Raw genomic sequence first — 20,466 nt, 5'->3', positions numbered from 1 at the left:
AGACACAGAGTGCCGGTTGGTGCATCCACAAACCCTGAGCTAGACACACGGTGCTGATTGGTCTGTTTACAAACCTTGAGCTAGATACAGAGTGTTGATTGGTGTATTTACAATCCCTTAGCTAGACATAAACATTCTCCAAGTCCCCACCAGACTCAGGAGCCCAGCTGGCTTCACCCAGTGGATCCCTCACTGGGCCGCAGGTGGAGCTGCCTGCCAGTCCCCCGCCATGCACCCGCACTCTTCAGCCCTTGGGCAGTCCATGGGACTGGGCGCCATGGGTGGAGCAGGGAGCGGCACTCATCCGAGAGGCTGGGGCTGCGCAGGAGCCCATGGAGAGGGGCGGGGAGAGAGGCTCAGGCATGGCAGGCTGCAGGTCCCAAGCCCTGCCCTGCGGGGAGGCAGCTAAGGCCCGGGGAGAAATCGAGCACAGCAGCTGCTGGCCCAGGTGCTAAGCCCCTCACTGCCGGGGATGGCTGCTCTGAGTGCAGGGCCCACTGAGCCCACCCCCACCCAAAACTCATGCTGGCCCACAAGCGCCGCCCGCAGCACCAGTTCCTGCCCGCGCCTCTCCCTCCACACCTCACCACAAGTTGAGGGAGCCAGCTCCGGCCTTGGCAAGCCCAGAAAGCGGTTCCCACAGTGCAGCAGCAGGCTGAAGGGCCCCTCAAGTGTGGCCAGAGTGGGCACCAAGGCCGAGGAGGCTCCTAGAGCCAGCAAGGGCTGTGAGGGCTGCCAGCACACTGTCACCTCTCACTAGCATGGCCTGGCAGGTCTGTTTCACACACTCATTGTGAACACACACAACACTGTGCACACAGCCACTCACACCTGGTGTGCACACTCACCCATGCCCAGCCATATTTACTTACCACCCCAACCCATACACACACTCTCACTCACCCTTGGCATGCACACATACACTCACTTGCACTCTGTGCACAGGCCCACACATACTTACACTGACACAGGTTCACACACCCTAACATACTTAAGCTGACATGTGTAAACATGAATACATACACAGATTCATCCCTGTTGCACCCACTACACTTGCTCACTCAGGCTGCAACATGTTCACTTACCCCACACACAAACGCACAAATTCACTTGTGGTGCCACGTTCACACAAACTTATGTTTGGTGCACACATGCTCACACACTCTGTGCATATATATATGCACTCATGTAGGCTGACACGTGTTCACTCACCTACCCTCACTCACTCATGCTTCGTGTGCCCAGTGCCCACACACTCTCTCACATGACACATGTTTGTACACTCATGCACACACAGAATCTTGCCTCCTGAGTGCCCAGGACGATGGATTTGTCCAAGTCTTTGGCCCTTTTAGAGGGCCCAGGAAGCAGAGAACTGGCTCCAGCTGTCTATCTATGAAACATGAAGAAAGGCCCTAATGGAGGAGATGGATGAGAGAGGCCCTGTTCTCTGGAATGTATATGAGTCTTCAGTTTCTCGGTGCCTCACTTGTCTTGGGGAGATTTTATAACCCACCATATGGCGAGAGCAGCAACTGATCATTGACTTCCTCATGCCAGGCTTCATTTGTGGCTGCTATATAAAGTTTCTCCATTGTAACATTATTTTGGTTTATGTAAATAACTAGTTTCTTCTCATCAAATGCTACTTAGATACGGTTGCTTTTAGTTAGTCCACAAAGAGGAAGAGGTAACCTATGGAATCTGGAGGGAATGGGGCAGGGTAGTTACCAGGTTCAAATGGAGTCCCTCAGCAGCCTAGCAGGAGAATGGAGTGGGGAGGTCTCGTCTTCGGAGTTTTGCCCAAATGTCTCTGCATGGATAGCTGGCAGGCTGGTTAAGGTGAGGAATCGAGCACTCCCCTTCCCCACAACATTATACCAGAGAGATGCACAAGGGAGTGGAGCAGGAGCACATGCGGGGTGGGGGATGGGCTTGGGCCTGTGGCAGGGCCATTTTCTAACCCAAGTAGTCCCAGAAACTATTGCTTCATGAGGTATTAAATGATTGGCATCATATTAATGCATACACACGTCTTGGCATTAACCATTAAACATTTCCACTAGACTCTTTACCATTGTACTCCTTGTGCCCAGCAGGTGTTTAATATATTTTTGTTTGATTAGTAAAACACAGTACACTTTGTGTGTTGTTAACTTACTAATTGACAGATAAATTAACTTCCTTTCTAAACTGTCCCCGCTGAGCACGGGGTCTACTAATATACATCCGATTTTCAAGCACACTCTGCTTGGGTACGACACAGGCCAGTGCAGGGTACTGACCGTCCATAGTGAGTGTGGGAGGTCAGCAGAAAACCCTATAGTTTTCCAGGCTTTTTCTGTGACCATGTCTGTGAACCAAGCCAGCATCTTCAAACCTGTCTGCTTACCTGTCCACCAGTGCTGAGACCCATGGAAAAGAGCCTTAGCCCCTGCAGCCCCAGCTCAACTGTCCCACCCCCAGGCCTTGATCATATGATCCACTTCTCCTGGGTCCATGGTGAAGGCTCACCAGCTGCACGCTAGACACAACCAAGCCAAAAATAATTATTTGTACAATTGAGATACTTTATCTCAGTTCCAGCAGGACTCTTCTGTGCTATGCCTGCCCAGGCCCCTGTGTCACTGCCAGTGAGGGTGTGGTTTCCTCTGCATGAGGTTGGAGTGTCTTCCAGGTGTTGTTAGTGTGCCTGTGTGTTTGTTTGCATGAGCCTCCAGGAGCACTGACCTGGAAGGTTAGAATTCAGCCTGGGTTACAATTGCTCCAAGCTCGGCTCTTTGAATATCTTGCTCAGATATATTGCCAGATACCTTCCTCCAGACAGGGGCAGAGGAGTCCTTTTGGAAGAGGAGGAGGAGGCCCTTCTAAAGGGAGTCATGGGACCAGGTTCAATTACAGAGTGGCAGCCATACAAAAAAAAAAAAAAAAAAGAACCAGATCCTAGAAGGAGCATATTCCTAAATTTACTAAGTGAGCATATAGGAACCAAGTACACATGCACACAAATACCAGCACACAGGTGAATGTGAGGTATTACAGACCAATTTGCCTTAAATACACCCTATAACTCCTATTCCATTCTATGAATGTTTTTCATCTGTTTGTTTTCATAATCCAATGAATTAATTTCATGAGTAAAACATGCAGAATGATGAACACAGATTAATAGATTTCCCATGTAAGTTTATATATAGTTAATTCCGTGCCAATTATCTTGATCCCCAAACAAAGGTACTTATAGCAAACTAAGACCTGGCCTTATCACAGATGTGGAAGCTGGTGCATCAGAGAACTCCATGAGCCCAGAAAATAATGTGGATCAAATCCCAGGCTTTTTCTCTGTTTGATCATTATCAGAAAAGGCTGAGGGAAAAATCAATGTGATGATTCATGTAGAATAATGAAACTGGATCCTCAGCTCTCACCTTATACAAAAATAAACTCAGCTGGGTGCAGTGGCTCATGCCTGTAATCGCAGCACTTTGGGAGGCTGAGGCGGATGGGTCACGAGGCCAAGAGATAGAGACCATCCTGACCAACATGGTGAAACCCTGTCTCTACTAAAAATACAAAAATTAGCTGGGCATGGTGGTGCATGCCTGTAGTCCCCACTAGTCAGGAGGCTGAGGCAGAAGAACTGCTTGAATACAGGAGGAAAAGCTTGCAGTGAGCCGAGATCACGCCACTGCACTCCCGCCTGGTGATAGAGTGAGACTCCATCTCAAAAAGAATAATAATAATAATAAAATAAACTCAAGATGGATCAAAGACTGAAATCTAACTTGAAACCATAAAAATTCTAGAAGATAACACTGGAAAAATTCTTCTAGATGTTGACATAGGCAAAGAATTCATGACTAAGATCCCAAAGCAAATGCAACAAAAACAAAAATAAATAAATGGGACCTAATTAAACTAAAAAGCTTCTGCACAGCAAAAGAAATAATCAGCAGAGTAAACAGACTATCCACAGAGTGGGGGAAAATCTTTGCAAACTATGCATCTGACAAAGGACCAATATCCAGAATCTAAAAGGAACTCATACAAATCAGCAAGAATAAAAACAAATAATCCCATCAAAAAGTGGGGCAGAGGACATGAATAGACAGTTCTCAAAAGAAGATAGACAAATGGTCAACAAACATATGAAAAAACATGCTCAACATCCCTAATAATCAGGGAAATGCAAATTAAAAACACAATGAGATACCACCTTACTCCTGTAAGAATGGCCATAATTTAAAAATTTAAAAATGACAGATGTTGGCATGCAGGTGGCAAAAAGGAACACTTTTATACTGCTGGTGGGAAGGTAAACTAGTACAACCATTATGCAAAACAGTATGGAGATTCCTCAAAGAACTAAAAGTAGATCTACCATTTGACTCAGCAATGCCACTACTGGGTGTCTACCCAGAGGAAAAGAAGTGATTATATGAAAAAGACACTTGCACATGCATGTTTATACTAGCAGTGACCTTGGTTATCTGCTTCACCTCTCAGAGAATTTCATTTCCTTGTTTTAAATGGGGACCATAAGAAAAGCCCCCAGGGTGTTTAAAGTAAGTGAAGAGATGCCCCAGCACAAGGTGGCTATGAGGCTAGTAAGATGATAGTGTGTCTGCTTTCTGGAGATTTACAGAACTAAGAAGTTGCAAAACCACTTATGCAGCTATGAGATCGTGAGATTGGCTTTGCCCCCTTAACTCCTTGCCCGGGTCAGAACAGGACAACTGTCAGATTGAGGAAGCAGAAAGGGCATGTGGATGTGCCTTCATCAAAGGCCAACAGTAAGGACTAGAGGGAAGAGCCCAGTGTGCAGAACACAGTCAACAGGACCTCAGTTGAAAGATACTGGGCCCACCTGTTGCAGAGACTGAGGAGGTGAGAGTAAATCTGCGGATTAGGGCTTTGCCTATCTCAAAGGTCCCAAAAGGAATATCAGAGAGGGTCCCTCATGGTCCCTCATACTAGAGGATAGGCAGTAACATTCACCACCCCCCAGAGGCCATTAAGGCCAGATTGCAACCATATGACAAGTGAGACTTGTCCTGACTTTGACCACTGCCTCTCCTCTCCCCACCTCTCTACCCTTCACCACCCTCGCCACTCCCACACAGACACCTTGTAAGGGTCCCAAACATCAGACGCTCATAGAAGAGGAGGTAGGGGAAAGAAAAGACCAGAAGCTGACTCTTTTCTTGTCCCTACTGCTGATTTCTCACTCCAAGGTGGGACTGAGCTGGGGAGAGGGAGATTTAAGTTCAACAAGGGTCTAGGGCTTATTTATTAGAATGTCTGGACTTCTGATTACCTGAGTGTGACCGGGAGAGAGGATATTCCCTAAGCGTGGCCAGAGAATTAACAAACCTGTGTAGTATTCCAGCCAATTCTTGGGGACTATAATGTGTCCCTTTTGGAGCTGTGATGCAGGGGGCAGTGATGTGAAAACATCATGTTGCTTTCAGTGATTCCAGAGCAGATTCCTTAATTCTATCTCACTCTGCTCCCAGGACACAAAGGCCTGGTCTCCCTCAGTGGAGCATAGGCAGAGAAGAGATTTCAGACTCACCAGTACTCATTGTGGAGGAAGAAGACCCCAGGGGCTGAGCAGAGAAGGGAAGAAGGAGGCTCTCACTGGCCTTTGCACTGACCCCAGAAATCCTGGTCTGTCATCCCAAATCCAACTCTGCTGACTGAAGACTTGTCCACTCCTCTCAGTCACTGAGAGCCCTAGTTTTGGCCCCAATGGCTTCTCACTCTCCCCTCTCTCACTGAGCCATCCACACCGGGCAGCCTGAGTACTGGACAGAGAGCCTTTCACTCTTGGAAATACTGGCTTTGTTGGGAAGAGGAAAAAGCATAATCTGATTTCACTTTTCTTTTTCATATATGGAGCTTTCAAGAAAAAGCCAGAGTCTTAAATTCCAGCCAGAGCTTAAATATCAGCACTCTCTTACTTTTTAACAGGCAAGTTAGGCATTTCTGTTCCAAATACTCTGGCTGGTTTGAAAAAAAATCAGATGGGAATCTCAGTCTTCCATCTAATAAGAGATTTGGAGCTACTATCTCTGCTTTGGGCCTCAGGTTCTTTGGATGTTAATTATCAGTGATACCCCTCCGGGCTGTGGGTGCCACACTAAGAAAACTTCTGGTGCCCTAGTATGCAAAGAGCCCCATGCAGCTTTCACCCATAATGAGGACCCCTCTATCTCTTGCCATCACAGCCCAGCCCCACTCAGCCACAGCAAGGCAGGTGCCAAAGGATTTTGCCAGCATGTCTTACCTCCTTGTTGTGACAACAGTCAACAGTTTCCAAAACCCAAAAAATGTACATCCATCAGTTATGACTTTCTTGGAAAGACAGTAAGAGCAGAGGGGGCTGAGCAAAGTGCAGCCAGTTAAGTAAAAGGCAGCAAGAAGAGATGCATTTAGTGAGGAATTCGCAAGTGAGGGAAGAAATACTAGGCGTTTTCCTGATGGTTAGTCCCTGGGTGTGGGAGGCTGCAGATGGAGGGGAGCATGGGTGTCTGATAGAAGAGGAAAGTGTCCTGCAAATGGGCTGAGGTCCTAGGTCCTCCTCAGCCAGTGTCTGGAGCTTTTCCTCCATTGTGTCTGAGATTCATTATCTTAAAGTTATTTTCATTTCATTCAGGCTTTATGAAGTTGAAGTAGATAATGTGTATGTAGGCACTCAGGAAATCCTGAAGAATTTAGTTACTTAAAGTCTCATTATTATTCCATTGTTCTAGCTGATGTTCATCCAAGACTATAGAATAAAGTACTCCTTATCCAACTCACGTAGAGACTGGGTAGTAGGCAGGGGTACAGGGGCATGCCTGCTGTGTATCTAGGTCCCTGACAGAAGGGACACAGAGGACGGAATGACCAGGAACAAGGGTTACTTCCCATCTGTTGTAGGCTGGTTCTCTTTCATCCTAGCTCTTCTCAGTCGTTGCCTCTTTTGAACTCTTCATCTCTGCACACTGCTGACTTTAGCTGGGTATCCATGGATAATAGTCAATATATTTATCCATCAGAGATGTGCACCTGAGTACATAATGACCTCCCCACCATTGACACCAGGAGCTTGCTGGCACCGAGTGGAGGATGCTCAGTGAGGATGTACTCTGTTATCAATAGAGCCTGGCAATAGACCCTAGTTACCCAAATTTGCCTTTGCAAGAATTTTGAATCAATTGCCCAAATTCGTAAGTTGACAAGGGAGGGAAAGAGAGAGAGTCTGTAAACTGGCCAGCCAACTCTATTAACTTGAATTAGGTGTCCTCCCAACATGTCTCTCTGCTTTTCTGCTTTAGAGCAGTCTTCAGATCCAAGAGAGCCCATTTGCCCAGCATGCATGTTCAGCCTAGAAGTAGTGAGGAGGAAATATTTGGGGGGTACCTTTACCAATGTGGGTTGGGAGCCAGGTCCAAGCTGCCCACATTGTCCCACTTGGACAATTTGGGGGCATATGCATGTTGGATTGAGCCCCAGTTAAATAAGGCAGGATCACCCACAGGATAATCTATCTGTAGCCAAGTCTTTGTTTTGGGGGCATTGCTTTTGTGGAACCTAAACTAAAATAGCTTGGCCAAATGCCTCTAATTTTAAATGAGATGAAAGTAATAATTATATTGTCTTTATGTCTTAAACCATCAACACCCTATTGCTGGATCTTGGAAGAACCAAGAATTGTAGGAAACAAAGATTGCTGTCATCTCTAGGAAGGACTCTAATGATTCTGTTAGGTCCAGGCCCAAGTCATCCATTAGAAATGTTCATGAAATTTATCTTCAGTCTCTGGAATGGTAATCTACTATTTCTATCAATCACTTCATGATAACGAAGCAGTTTCTTCTACAGCCCATCTCCTCCCCTTTACTGTTGTTTTAAACCATTTAAATTCACCAGCTAGGTGGACTTAAAGTAAATTTGGCTCCATAGCACAGTGTAGAGTGGAATTCATGCATTTATCTCCCTTGTTTTCCTGAATCCCTCTGAAATAATAGTAAGTAAAGAACAAAAAGATGGGGTGGGGTGATCAAATTGGAAGAAGAGTTCTACAATTATGCAAATTTCTGAAAGTATGCATGTGTGGCAGTAAATTTCAGGATTTTTTCACTTTCTCCATAAGGATTGTCACTTTCTCTGAAGAACATTTCTCTTTTCTATAACCAGTTCATACAGTTGTGAAAAGTAAAGTACAGGTTCCTCTTCAAAGACTTTCTGCCCCATCTAATTGGGAATAAATAGTAACTTCTCTTAGAAGCAAAATTTATTCAAAGACCTGTGCTAACATTCTTAAATATCTGCTAGACATAATAAAGAAATCAATGTACTTTATGTTCTTAGCTCCTACAATTTAGCCTAAATATTTGCCCTGGCATGCTTATACTGGTCCAAGCAAGCCTTAGGTCACAGCCTGTTCTTCCTTATTTGAAGGTATTTTTACCTTTCTCAGCATTCCACAAGTTACTTTCTCCTTCTTTTGTTCTTCTCTGCCTTTTCCTCTTTTAAAAATGTTCTAGATTGCTAGCCAATCAAAACAAATACAGAATGTGAAGCCCTGTTCCAACCAATAGAAACTAGACACAGTAGTAAGGTGGCCACGTCAAGTTATAAATGAACTTGTCTTCTTTGTTCAGTGTACTCTTGTGGCAAAACTGCTGGTGAGTGTAACATTCCTGCAGAAAGTATAAAAATGGCCTTGCTGAGAAAATTAAATTTATGTTCAAGTGCTATTTCTTTATGGCACCGAAGAACAAGCATTTCAAACAATTTGGTGGCTGGTACGGGGATACATTCTTCTCTGGAGGTGGTCTCCAGTCCTCTCTCATGAAGGAGCACACTCCTCTGCCTCATTGCAGTGGCCTCAGGGATAAGGACTCGAGACCCACCTGCTGTGACAAATAAACCCAGACTCTCAGCAACACAAAAAAAAAAAAAAAAAACACTGGCCGGTGACCTGGAGTAAAAGATCTTCATATATCACCTGAACCAGGAAACTGTGTGCACAGACCAAGGAAAAAAAACACCAGGAGAGCCAGTAAACTATTTCCTTGGTAGTCAAGACTAAAAAATAAGCCACAGGGTGGTAAAGCATTCCTTGGTTAGGACATACCAAGGAGAGAGAAACTGCAGGAGAGATAAAGCATTCCTTAGGCAGGACTAAGGAAAGAAAGTGACAGGGGCCAGTGAAGTATTCCTTAGTCAGGATGTCTTGGAGTTCAAAAAAGAGGTGAGAAATCCCCATTGAAGAAGTTGAACCTCAAAAAGAGGTGAGAAATCCCCATTGAGGGGGGCTTGAACCTCAAAAAGAGGTGAGAAATCCCCATTGAGAGGGGGTTGAACCTCACACAAACCTCTGGTAGTAAAAATATATATATATATATATTTTCAAAACTCCCCTTCCCCCTCTTCTCGAGGAAAGAAAAAGCCTAAGCTCCTCTCCCCGGTGGCTCCCCTAGAGGAAGAGGAAGGAGAGGGAGGAAAACAGCAGCGTAGGTGGCTGGCAGAGGCAAAGGAAAGACCAGCAGAGAGGAAAAAGAAACTAGGAGAGGAAGTCAGAGAGAAAGAGAGCAAAAACAGCAAGCATGGTGCCAAACAGCCAGGTGTGCCAAAAGTTAAGTCCCTCTCCCCAGCCCAGCTCTGTGTGAAAAAGAGGGTGAGGACCAGTGCCAGGAGGAGAGCAGAAGAGGTGAAAAGGTACAGTTCTTGCAAGTTGCTGCAGGCATCTGCCAAGCCTCAAGGCCAGTGAAGGCCCAGGGCCTGGACTGCAGCCATGCAAATCCCACCCAGCCTGAGAAACTAAGTGTAGGAAGAAAGGGGAAAAAAAGTAAAAAATGAAATCAGAAAAAAATAAAAACAGGAGAAATAGACAGCAGCGCATACTTGGGGGCGAGGCCCATGCCTTTGCCCAGCCCTGCTAGCCGCAAGACCAGGAGAACTCAGAAAGGAAAAAAGAAACAGAGGATGACAGAGAGAGAAAGAAAAATAGAGTGCAAATGAGAGAGAGGAAAATAAGAGTGCAAATGAGAGAGAGAGAAATAGAAAAAAAAGAGTAAGAGAGAAACTGGAAGAGACAGAAATCAAAGAAAGACCCAGAAGTTGAAACTAAGAAAAGAAATAGTGTAAAAGGAAGGCAGAAAGTTAAGACATGTTGAAGATTGTCTGTGAAAGTCATAAGGAAAGTTACAAAAATGAATTTATGCAATAAATATTGTATAATTTAAAAGTAATTAGGCCTCCTGAATGTAAAACTATTTAAAAAACAGTTTATGTACAAAGTATGTAAGAAAAATAAAATATACTTTTAATAACAGGATTATAAGAAGGCATAAGAATATGGATTCTTACCTATATTAAAAGGTTAGAAAATTTGTTTTAAAGGTTTAAGCAAGTTTTAAAATGTTAATTGCAAAGGAAATTCTGTGTGTAAACATATTGGCTAAAGTTGAAGAGGTATCATCCAGTTTTTCTGTGAACTGGACATTAAAATAAAAGCACAATAGATTTTTCTTAAAGCACTAACCTGCTCTTTAACAAAAATTATAAAAGGTTAAAAAGTGTCTATAAAAATCTTACCTTATAGTCAGACATTAAAATTGGATAAATAATATCTGCAAGATTTTATTAAAATTAAGTTTAGCATTAATAGCACATTAATATAAAGGTAAAATTTAACTTATCTCATATAAAATCATACAAAAAGCATTTTCAAATATAAAATGGTGTTTAGCTTTCTTGAGGCCTGAAGGTGGCCAGGTAAGTCCCACAAGGCCCCTCATCCCCAAGGCCACAACGTGCAGGGGTGGCGAAGGCCACAAGACAGCCAAGACCTTAAGAGGGGTCAAGGCCGCCACATCCCCTGGGCAGTGCTGAGCAGGAATGGAGTGGGAGACATCACCATGAGGCCTCAAGCCCCAAGATATGCAGCAGAAATGATATACTTAATTTATCTTCCACTTTCCCTTCCCTCAGAACTAAAAGTCTTTTAGCACAGGTACCACCCCTAGAATTTCCAGTACACCAGCACCAGCCTAAAAATCACATTCTCATCAAAAGATAGAAAAAAAATTCACGCCAGCCTAGGAAGGACCCTATTTTATGCTGTTAACCACTGAGACTGCCATCCGCACAGCCGAGAAAGAATGGACCCACCATACTCGAGTCAAGAAAACATCTTAGGTTACTGTACTAAGATCAAGCCCTACTAAGTTAAAGTTAAAGAAAGCTTAATTTTCACATACCTTCTATATTGCTTCCTTTTCTTTCCTTATTCTGTTACTAGTTCCTTTGTTATTAATGTAACTAAGTCTGCCTCAGACCATTGCCTTTAATGCTTGCTCTATCATACCTTGTGGAAATGTAAAAGATCAATGACAGTTAGCTTTTTCACACAAATATTTATATCCTGGCCCTCTAATTGACACAGTTACCCCTAGCACTCATCGTTGTGATCACCTGCAGCCAAGATGCTGATTTTCTGCTCCTATAGCCTGGTAACCTTGTAGTAAATAGGACTACGTCCTTTAAACTACTCAGGAACAAAGTTAGACTTCCACAAAAAAGGTTTGTGCAGATCTAAAACCCTTCATCTATTTCACTAAAAAGACTACCCCTTCTAACTGTTAGCCTTATCAATATAACCCTGTCCTTCTCTCTGTCACTACCTCCACCTTAACTAACTCTAGAAAACACGCATTATTATCCCATCTTCCTCTTCTTCAGTAGCCTCAGTTCTAGATCCCACACTGGTTGCTCCTACATCTAATAAAACTAGAGTGTCTATTTTAAAAATAAGAGATCTAAGACAGACAGACCTTAGCCATCAAGACAAAATATCAAGATGCAAATGTGTAGCTGGAATGGATTAAATATTCCGCTCACACTTTAAATAAAAGCGATTATTACCCTTGTATTCACGGTAGGCCAGAGGCCCAGATTATCTTCTTTCCACTCAGACGGTCTCCTCATCGACCAGATATGGACTGTATGGTGGCTCTTTTTCAGAATCCCACTACTTAGGATCATCCATCATGCCAAGCTCTCTCTGCTATTTCCTGAAATTCAACACTCTTCTGGTCAGCCCCTGAAGGCAATCCAGCTTCCACCTCTAAATGCCAAGTTTACTTTATGCCTCTCACAGCAAGAGGAAAATTTGGTGTTCTTTGGAAGCACAAAAAGATGCAAGGAGCTCGAGCCTTTCCAAGAGCTTGCCTATCAGTCCATGCTTAGCCATCCTCAAGCAAATGTATGGTGGTGCTGTGAAGGTCCTTTACTGGACACTCTGCCAAATAATTGGAGCAGTACTTGTGCTCTAATCCAATTGGCTATCCCCTTCACCCTGGCATTTCATCAGTCTAAAAAAGTAAAAACAAAGCACCACAGGCCAAGAGAAACTCCTTATGAGTCCTTTAATCCTCAGTTTTATGTAAATGCTATTAAGGTCCTATGAGAAGTGCCAAATAAGTTTAAAGCACAAAATCAAACAGCTGCAAAATTTGAATCCATGTTGTTCTGATGAGTAACTATAAATAAAAAAAAAGTAGACTAAATGAACTATATCTACTACAATCAGCAACAATTCATACATTACACTCAGGACATCATCAAACAGATTGCTAAGCATCAAAGAGATAGCTAAGCTAAGCCAGATGGCCTAGAAAAATAAAATAGCTTTAAATATAATATTAGCAGAAAAAGGGGATGTTTGTGTCATAATTAAAACTCAATATTGTACCTTTGTTCCTAATAATACTGCCCTGATGGAACTATAACAAAAGTGCTACAAGGATTAACAGCCCTATCCAATAAGCTTGCCAAAAATTCAAAAATAAATAATCCTTTTTCTAACATATTAAAACAGCTGGGAGTGGTGGCTTACACCTGTAATCCCAGCACTTTGGGAGGCTGAGGCAAGTGGATCATGAGGTCAGGAGATCAAGACCATCCTGGCTAACACAGTGAAACCCCGTCTCCACTAAAAATGCAAAAAAATTAGCCAGCGTGGTGGTAGGTGCCTGTAGTCCCAGCTACTCAGGAGGCTGAGGCAGGAAAATGGCGTAAACCTGGGAGGCAGAGCTTGCAGTGAGCCGAGATTGTGCCACTGCACTCCAGCCTGTGTGACAGAGCCAGACTCCATCTCAAAAAAATAAAGAAAGAAAGAACAAAATAAAATAATAATAATAATAAAATAATAAAGCATTAGTTAAGTGGATAAAAATAAATTTGAACTTCAATTCTCACCTCATTCACTCTTGTTATTAGTGTACTTATTCTTGTAGGCTATTATTCCCTGCTTTCAAAGTTTTATACAAAAACTTGTCTGTGCCACTCTTACAGAGTTAACTCCTAACTCTCCTCCACCCTATTCAGAAAAATTACTTCTCTTAGAAAGACAAACAAAGCAATTAAGTCAAAACATATTAAACAAGTTTGAAGAGGAGTTATGAAATAAGAAGAGAAGGAATTGTGAAAAGTAAAGTAGAGGTTCCTCTTCAAAGACGTTCCTCCTCATCTAATTAGGAATAAATAGTAACTTCTCTTAGAAGGAAAATTTATTCAAAGACCTGTGCTAACATCCTTAAATATCTGTTAGCTGTAATAAAGAAATCAATGTACTTTATGTTCTGAGCTCCCACAATTTAGCCTAAATATTTGCCCTGGCATGCTTATACTGGTCCAAGAAAGCATTAGGTCATTGCCTGTTCCTCTTCCTTATTTGAAGGTGTTTTTACCTTTCTCAGCATTCCACAAGTTACTGCCTGCTTCCTTTGTTCTCCTCTGCCTTTGCCCCTTTTAAAAAGTTCTAAGTTCCTAGCCAATCAAGACAAATACAGAATGTGAAGTCCTGTTCCAGCCAATAGAAAGCAGACACAGCAGTAAGGTGGATGCATCAAGTTGTAAATGACCCTGTCTCCTTTGTTCAGTGTACTCTTGTGGCAAAACTGCTGGTGAGTGTACGCTTTCTGCAGAAAGTATAAAAATGGCCTTGCTGAGAAAATTAAATTTATGTTCAACTGCTATTTCTTTACAGCACCAAAGAACAAGCATTTCAAACACAGTGTTGATCATCCCACACAGGGGAAGATCAACTTTGGTTACAACTTTGGACCATTCTGCTTCCAAAGTGTGGGTGTTTTGGGAGTCCCTGGAGTATCCACTCCCTGGTGTAATGTGCTGGTTCAGGGCAGACACTGTGTGCTGAATTTAATAATTGTTCAAACACATGCACAACATACACACATACACACACAATTTGTTCATTTAAATGTTCATGATAAGAGGCCCATGCAGCCCTTTGCCTTATGAGTGGGTCTCTTCAGCAAGAGAAAAACCATGGTTTCCCAGCCAAGGAGATAAAGGGAGGTGCCCTGAAAGGGCATAGAGAATAAAAAATGCAAATTCCTACTCCTGTTTTTTGGATCCCTCCAGAAACTAGAACTCCCTGATGTCAGACCCTCAAGCAGCAGCTGGAAAAGTCTTGCTGATGTCACCCTGTACAGAGTTTCATGATTATTTATTGAATTCATTTAGCATTTATAGGTTTGTTCAAATTTTCTACTTGAGTCAGTTTTGGTCATTTGTGTATGTAGTAATTTGTCCATTGCCTTTGGTTATCTAATTTTCTGGTGAATAATTTTTCATTATTCTCTCTGATAATCTTTTTTATTTCTGTAAGGTTGGTAAGTAATGTCCTCACTTTCATTTCTGGATTTGGTTATCTGTGTTTTCTCTGGTTTTCGTTGCTGGTCTAACTAAAAGTTTGTCGATTTTGTTAATCTTTTCAAAGAATCAACTGATGTTTTCATTGATTATTGTTTATCTATCTCAATTTCATTGAACTCTACTCTCATCTTTATTGTTTCCTTCCACTAGCTTTGAGTTTCATTTGCCCTTTTCCCATAGTTCTTCAAGGTGTAAATTTATGTTAATTTGAGATTTTTCCTCTTTTTAATGTAGGTGTTCACACCTGTAAACTTCCCTCTGAGCACTCCTTTCCCTACATCACATTAGTTTTGGTATGCTGTACTTTTATTCTCACTCATCTTTAAGTATTTTGTAATTTCCATTGTGATTTCTCCTTTGACCTACTGGATGTGTAATAGTGTGCTGTTGAATTCCACAGATTTGTAAATCTTCCAGTTCCTCTTCTCTTATTGATTTGTAGGGTTTTTTTTTTTTTTTTTTTTTGTAGTCAGAAAAGATGCTTTGCATGATTTCAACATTTTTAAATTAACTGAGACCTATTTTGTGGCCTAAAGTCCTGGAGAATATGCCATGTGCTCTTGAGAAAATATATATATAATCTGCTCTGGTTGAGTGTATTGTTCTAAATTGTTAGGTCTATTTAGTTTTTAGTGTTGCTCAATGTCTCTGGGTCCTTATTGATCTCCTGTATGGATGCTTTATCCATTATTGAAAGTGGAATATTGAATTATCCAACTATTATTGGGGAAATTTCTGCCTTGATCTCTTTTCATTATTATTTGTATGAAATATATTTTTCCATTCTTTCACTCTCAGCCTATGTGTATCTTTAGATCTGAAATGACTCTATAGGAGTCTCTGCTTTTTGACCGGGGAGTTAAATTCACTTACATTTAGTAATCGTTGGTAAGGAAGAACTTATTTTTGCCATTTTACTTTTTCTTTCTATATTATACTTTACCCCTCTCATTTCCTCCATTACTACCTTCTTTTTATGTTTAGTCCATTTTTAATTTTTTAAATCATTTCATCTTTTATTTTAGATTCAGGGGGTACATGTGCAGGTTTCTTACCTGGGTATATTGTGTGATGTTGAAGTTTGGGGTACAATTGATCCCATCACCCAGGTTGTGAGCATAGTACCCAATCATTTGTTAGTACTTGGACCCCTCCCTTCCTCCCCCCTTTCTTCAGTGTCTACTGTTGCCATCTTTATGTTCACAAATACTGATTTTTTTTAACTCCTACTTATAAGTGAGAACATGCAGTATTTGGTTTCCTGTTCCTGTATTAATTTGCATAGGATAATGGCCTCCAGTAACATCCACGTGGCTGCAAAGGATGTGATTCATTTTTTATGGCTGCATAGTATTCCATGATATATATGTACCACATTTTCTTTATCCAGTCCATTGTTGATGGACATCTAGGTTGATTCCATGTCTTTGCTATTGTGAATAGTACTGTGATGAACATACGAGTGCGTATGTCTTTTCAATAGAATAATTTATTTTCTTTTAGCTATACCCAGTAATGGGATTACTGGATCGAAAGGTAATTCTATTTTGAGTTCTTTGAGAAATCTCCAACGTGCTTTCCACAGTGGCTGGGATAATTTACATTCCCACTAATAGTGTGTGAACATTCTCTTTTCTCTGCAGCCTCACCAGCATCTGTTATTTTTTGACTTTTTAATAATAGCCATTCTGACTGATGTGGGAAGGTATCTCATTGTGGTTTTGATGTGCATTTCTCTAATGGTTAGTAATGTTGAGCATTTTTCCATATGTTTGTTGGACACCTAGATGTCTTCTTTTGAGAAGTGTCTGTTCATGACTTTGCCCACTTTTTAATAGGGTTGTTTGGGTTTTGCTTGTTGGTTCGTTTACATTTCCTACAGGTTCTGGGTATTAGACCTTTGTCACATGGATTGTTTGTGAACATTTTCTCTCACTCTGTATGTTTTCTCATTACGCTATTGATAGTTTCCTTTGCTGTGCAGAAACTCTTTAGTTTAAATAGGTCTCACTTGTCAATTTTTTTTTTTTTTTTGCTGCAGTTGTTTTTGACGACTTAGTCATAAATTCTTTCCCAAAGCCAATTGTCCAGAATGGTGTTTCCTAGGCTTTCTTTTAGGATTCTTACAGTTTGAAGTCTTATATTTATATCTTTAATCCTTCTTGAGCTAATTTTTGTATATGGTGAAATGTAGGGGTCTAGTTTTTTTGTTTTGTATTTTTTTGTTTCTTTGTTTTTGAGGCAGAGTCTTGCCTTGTCGCCCAGGCTGGAGTCCAGTGGTGCGATCTTGGCTCACTGCAAGCTCCACCTCCCGGGTCCATGCCATTCTCTTGCCTCAGCCTCCCGAGTAGCTGGGACTATAGGTCCCCACCACCACATCTGGCTAATTTTTGTATTTTTAGTAGAGATGTGGTTTCACTGTGTTAGCCAGGATGGTCTCAATCTCCTGACCTCGTGATCCACCCGCCTCAGCCTCCCAAAGTGCTGGGATTACAGGCATGAGCCACCGTGCCTGGCTGAGGGTCTAGTTTTATTCCTTTGTGTGTGGCTAGCCAGCTATCCCAACACCATTTATTGAACAGGGAGTCCTTTTCTCATTGCTTGTTTTTGTCAACTTTGTCGAAGATCAGATAGCAATAGGTATGTGGCTTTATTTCTGGGTCCTCTATTCTGTTGCATTGGTCTGTGTGTCTGTTTTTGTATGAGTACTGTGCTGTTTTTGTTATTATAGCCTTATAGTGTGGTTTGAAGACAGGTAATGTGATGCCTCTGGCTGTGTTCTTTTTGCTAGGGATTGCTTTGGCTGACTGGGCTCCTTTTTGGTTCCACATGAATTTTAGAATAGTTTTTTCTAATTGTGTAAAAGTGACATTGGTAGTTTGATAGGAATAGCACTGAATCTGTAGATTGCCTTGGGGAGTCTGGCCATTATAACAATACTGATTCTGCTAATCTGTGAGCATGGAATATTTCTCCATTTGTTTGTGTAATCTATTATTTCTTCTAGCAGTGTTTTGTAGTTCTCCTTGTAAAGATCTTTCACCTCTTGTTTAGATGTATTGCTAGGTATTTTAATTTTTGTGGCTATTGTAAAAGGGATTGCATTCTTGATTTGGCTCTCAGCTTGAATATTACTAGTGTATCAAAATGCTACTAATTTTTGTACATCGATTTTGTATCTTGAAATTTTACTAAAGTCTATAAGGAAAAAGCTTTTGATAAAATCTAACATTCCTTTATGCTAAAAACCCACAACAAACTGCATTGAAGGAACATACCTCAAAATAATAAGGCCATCTATGACGAATCCACAGCCAATGTCGTACTGAATGAGCAGCAACTGGAAGCATTCCCATTGAGAGCTGGAACAAGACAAAGATGCTCATTCTCACCATTCCTATTCAGCATAGTACTGGAAGTCTAATCACAGCGATCAGGCAAGAGAAAACAAAATAAAAGGCATAGAAAAGGGAGAAATCAAATTATCTCTCTTCTCTGGCAATATGATTCTATACTAGAAAACCCTGAAGACTCTGCCCAAATGCTCCTAGAACTGATAAACGACTTTAGTTTTTTTTTTAGTGTACCATATCAAGTCCCTTCCCAAAAATAAATGAAGAAATAAAAGACAGCCAAAAAAAAAAAATCTCTCTCAATCATTGCAGATTAGCATAGTTCTGGAACACTCCTTCAATGCTTAACAGGCTGTTTATAATTCTGCCTTAGCCTTCTCTTAGAGCTTGCACTGATCCAGCTGTTAGCCAGAGGTGAAAGCTGAGGGTCTTCTCAGGTTTCTTCTTTCTTCTTATTATCTTTTATTATATGCATTTTGTTTTCTTTCTTTAGTTTATTTACATAGACAAGTAAAATTGTATATATTTATTTTGTACAACATGTTTTTAGATATGTATACACTCCAGAATGGTAATGTAATCAACATATATATAACCTCACATATTTATCATTTTTGTATGTGGTAAGACAACAAAATCTACTGTTGGGAATTTTCAAGGAAAAAAATACATTGGTATTAACTATAGTCATGATGTTGTACAACAGGTATGTTGAACCTATTCTTCCTACCCAGATGAAATTTTATAGCCTTTGATCAACATCTCCCCAACTCTCACCCCACTACTGAGTCCCAGGAAACCACCATTCTACTCTCTTCTTCCACGAGATCAACTTTTTTAGATTCTACATATAAATAAGATCATGCAGTATGTGTCTTTTTGTACCTGGCTTATTTCACTTAATATAATGCCCTCCAGGCTTATCCGTGGTGTCACAAATGACAGAATTTCCTTCTCTGTTAAGGCTGGATAGTATTTCATTGTATATACAGGACACATTTTTTAAAATATCCATTCACCCCTTTATGGACACTTAGGTTGCTTCCATGTCTTAACTATTGTAAATAACAGTAAACATCAGAGTACATGTATTTCTTTGACATACTGATTTCATTTCCTTTGGATGTATACCAAATAGTGGGATTGCTGGATTACATAATAGTTTTATTTTTTAATTTTTTGCGAAACTTCCGTACTGTTTTTCCTCAGTTTTTTTCTAAATGTATGTCCTGCCCTGGGCAGGAACTTGACTTTCTAAATTTCTAGTACACATAGGTTCTTTTGAGCGAACCAATTTTCTAAAGAAACTCTGTTCCCCGCTTTTCCTTTTATGCTTTTGAGTATCTATTACTTTATTCAGTTCTAATATTTTGCACCAAGTGAATGTGGATTGTTTGGTTGTATTACAATGTTTTTGAGGAATGCTTACTAATTTCTACTTTTTATGCTGTCTTTTGCTCCATTTAGCATTTGCTTGGTTGTTATTCAACTTTCACTGTTTTCCAGAGTTCTGATAAATTTGGTTCTGACTTTTTTTATGTAATTTTTTTCCTTTCAAATGTATTTAGAGCTTCACATTTCTACTGAGCACACATTTAGCTGCATTCCACAAATTTAACATATTATATTTTAATCATCACTATATATGAACTATTTTTAAATATTCATTGTAATTTCCTCTGGCATTATTTTGCAGTATATTGTGTAATTTCCAAACTTAGAAGCTTTTTTCCCAAAATCATTATAATGGCTCAGTTTATGGTCTTTTCAGATATCTGTTGCATGTAAACTTGAAAGAAATATGTGTTTTTTGGGCTGAGAGTGTAGTGTTATATATGTTAATTAAAATAAGTTCAATTATCATTACATATGAGTTTATTAAGTCCATTCTTCATGTTGTCCATGAATAAATATATAAATGTTTTTAACTTTTCTATCTTCTATTTATTGTTGAGAGAATTGTGTTAAGATTTCCAACTATGTACCTGGATTTCTTTTGTTTTTTTAATTATACTTCTGTAATCTTATCCCATTATATATACATTTGAAGCCATGAAATTAATTTTACATAAAATTAGAATTTCTGGCCATTACTTTTAATTGATAATTTTATTAAAGTAATTTATTCATTGCTAGTAGTGCTTCCTTAAAGACTAATTTAGTATTATTGTAGCTATAAAAGTTTTCACTTGATTAATTTTAATTGTTAATGTTTCTATCCCTTTACTTTCAATTCTTTTTTCTTTTTAATGTAACGTTTATCTTGTATATCATTAAATATTCTTCTAAAACCTAATTTTTAGTAGCTACAATTAAACATTTAGCTTATATTCAACTTTTCATTGTGTATAAAAATATTAAGATGAACATTATTACC

At 40.5% G+C, this 20,466-nt stretch overlaps 1 protein-coding gene across 1 annotated transcript in view; it reads right to left on the bottom strand.

The window, feature by feature from the left end:
* Positions 1–18,091, bottom strand: part of IRGM (immunity related GTPase M) — an 89,003-nt gene extending 70,912 nt beyond the window's left edge. The window contains exon 1 of the transcript XR_008525560.1: positions 18,015–18,091. The gene's annotated coding sequence lies outside the window, so the exon portion shown is untranslated. The remainder of the gene's footprint in view (positions 1–18,014) is intronic.
* Between the last annotated feature and the right edge of the window lie 2,375 nt (positions 18,092–20,466).

The sequence above is a fragment of the Pongo abelii genome, chromosome 4 (genome assembly GCF_028885655.2).
Source record: "Pongo abelii isolate AG06213 chromosome 4, NHGRI_mPonAbe1-v2.0_pri, whole genome shotgun sequence".
NCBI classification, from domain to species: Eukaryota; Metazoa; Chordata; class Mammalia; order Primates; family Hominidae; genus Pongo; species Pongo abelii.
Note: the sequence above shows the minus strand (reverse complement) of the source record. Positions and strands in the feature narration are given on the sequence as shown.